Raw genomic sequence first — 2,500 nt, 5'->3', positions numbered from 1 at the left:
ATGATCACATATAGCTCCACTGTCTTTCACTTATAGCTATTATTGTCATATATACTATGAATCCAAGAACACGGTGTTGTTATTATTACCACAATGTACTATTGTCTATCTTCAACTGTTAAGAAAGGAAATTATTTTCTATGACAAAAAAATCTCCAGAACTATAACACTATTCATACAATATATTCAAAAAATGAATAACAATTAGCCATCTGAAAATTTTATAACCCCCACATGCCAATTGATAAAAATCAATAAAACGTTAAGTTTAAAATTGTAAAATTCAAGGTCCGGCAAGAGTAAGCACCTGATTATGCAAGTGCTGGGACTGGAGTTCGATGCCCTGAACTACATGCTGTGCCAGCCCTGAACTTTTGTATGTATAGGGAAGTTGAAGAACAGGTACAAAGATTTGATGTAACTGCCTATCTGCCCTCCACCTGCATTGTCATAATGTTCAAATTTGGTTGCTCAGAGGAGAAAGTTTACATGTAGACATGACTGATTCCAAAGTAAAGCCCTCAGCCATTGCTTATGTTCATTAGAGCCTTAGGGAAGTGTTATGCGATCTCAGCCCTTTGTGGGTATTGATCTCAAATTGGGGACATGAGAATAAAAAATTTTAAGCAAACATTTACTCAGGAATTATGACTACAGGACAGGTAAGGAGGAGGCTCATTTGTTAGATGGCATACGCCCTTTTCATTCTCTCCAGATCATAAGAGGTTTTTGGAACAACTTGGCCTAAGTTATTTTCTGGAAATTACATGCTTTTCATTCGCTGACTATTATCTTTCAGATCTGCTCCAATCTTGGCCCAATCATTATAGGAATCCTGAGCTTTTATGAAGAGAGTCGCTTCATAATATTGCATTCACTTTTTAAAAATAATTTTATTTAGAAACAAATATCAATGAGACAGTTTCAAAACAGATGACTAAGAGGTTTCAAAAATAAATACATTGCACAATGTTGTCTCACTGGTTATTCATTGTGCAAGATGCAGGCGTGACATCCCATCCACAAACATTATTAGAATAAACTTTATTCATTAAGTTAAGAGAATGTAGCTGTATATCTATCCTAACTATTTTGAATACACAGATACAAAATGGTCACTCATTTGTGTCCCTTTTTTGTTTAGTTTTATCAAAGAAGGGTATTCCATTATCATTTAAATATTGTAGTGTATGAAATCAGAAAAATATTCCAATATAGTCCAGTAGTCCATAATAGTAGTGAGTTATCTGTAGGACTTGCAATGTCAGTTGTTGACTAGAGCCTTTTACACTTCTGCTTATTAATATGGCTTTACTTTTTATACTTAATTTTTATAATTTTCTGCTTGATGGTTAAGACCAAGGTAAAGGAAGACCTATATAATAAGAAATGTAACTTTTATATCTGACAGGGTCAGTCAAATCTGCTCAGGATTTACCATGAATCCCTGTACCACAGTTCATAGATCTTTTGTCAGTGTCACCATCTGGATGAGTCATGGCCATCGGTTGAAAAATTTGCTCTCTGGGAAAGCCTGAGAGAATGTTTTCTCTCCATGTTACTCTCCTTAGGTACACTCTACATCATAGATCACTTTTCTCTGTGGCCCCATAATCTCATTGATCAGTAAATTTGGGACACAACTGAGTTACAGAATGTTACAGTACAGGTTCTCCCATGTCCTGAGTCCTCACTGACATTGAAAAGCTGGCTCCAAAATGTTGGCTGTGTTTGCACCCCTTCTTTTTCTCTAATTTTTGGTCTGCAAAATTTAAGTTTTTCACTTCAGAAGAGAAGTTCTTCACTACAGAAGAAAACCTTAATATTATTACCCTATAACATAGGCAGTTGAGCTTAACCTCATTATCTGTGTGATTATCAAACATCTTAGGCATAAAATGGAACAGGTATTTTCCATCAAGTATTGATATGTTAAACTTTAATTCCCTACAGAGTATGAAGAAAATAATAGAAAAATATTTTTTAAATGGGAATAAATAATTACATACTTTTTACATATAATTTTAGAAATCTAACCATATACAGCATTGTAGGAGGACATTCTCATGACTTTTTTGTCTCTATTTTTCATTTATTACCCTTTTTTAAACAAATATTTAATTGAGAGACAGTATGGCAGTAATTGGTATGACATGACAAGCAGTACGTATTCACAAGAGCAGAATGATAGGCATTCCAAGCATGACCCTACCATTAAACACTGCTGTCTTCAGTGCTGCAGCTTAATTCACAGCTATCAGCTTTTATAGTCAAGCTGGGAATCCTACCAATCAACTGCTAGTTTCTAAAACCTGCTGAAGATTCCCAGGAACATTGCTTAAACCATCTTGTGCATATAAATGTATGTCATGGCCCCTGTCATGTTTCCTAGCTTTTCTCCTTGCCCACTCTTTGGTCTTTTTTTTTTTTTTTGATAACCACCAGGAAAAGATCATTTTATGAAATAGTTTCTTTTTTTCATAAAAGTTGAAGTTATAAA

This window comes from Octodon degus, unplaced genomic scaffold (assembly GCF_000260255.1).
Source record: "Octodon degus isolate 3935 unplaced genomic scaffold, OctDeg1.0 scaffold00255, whole genome shotgun sequence".
In the NCBI taxonomy this organism is placed as follows: Eukaryota; Metazoa; Chordata; class Mammalia; order Rodentia; family Octodontidae; genus Octodon; species Octodon degus.
The sequence above is the reverse complement of the archived record's forward strand: the minus strand, read 5'-3'. Positions refer to the sequence as shown.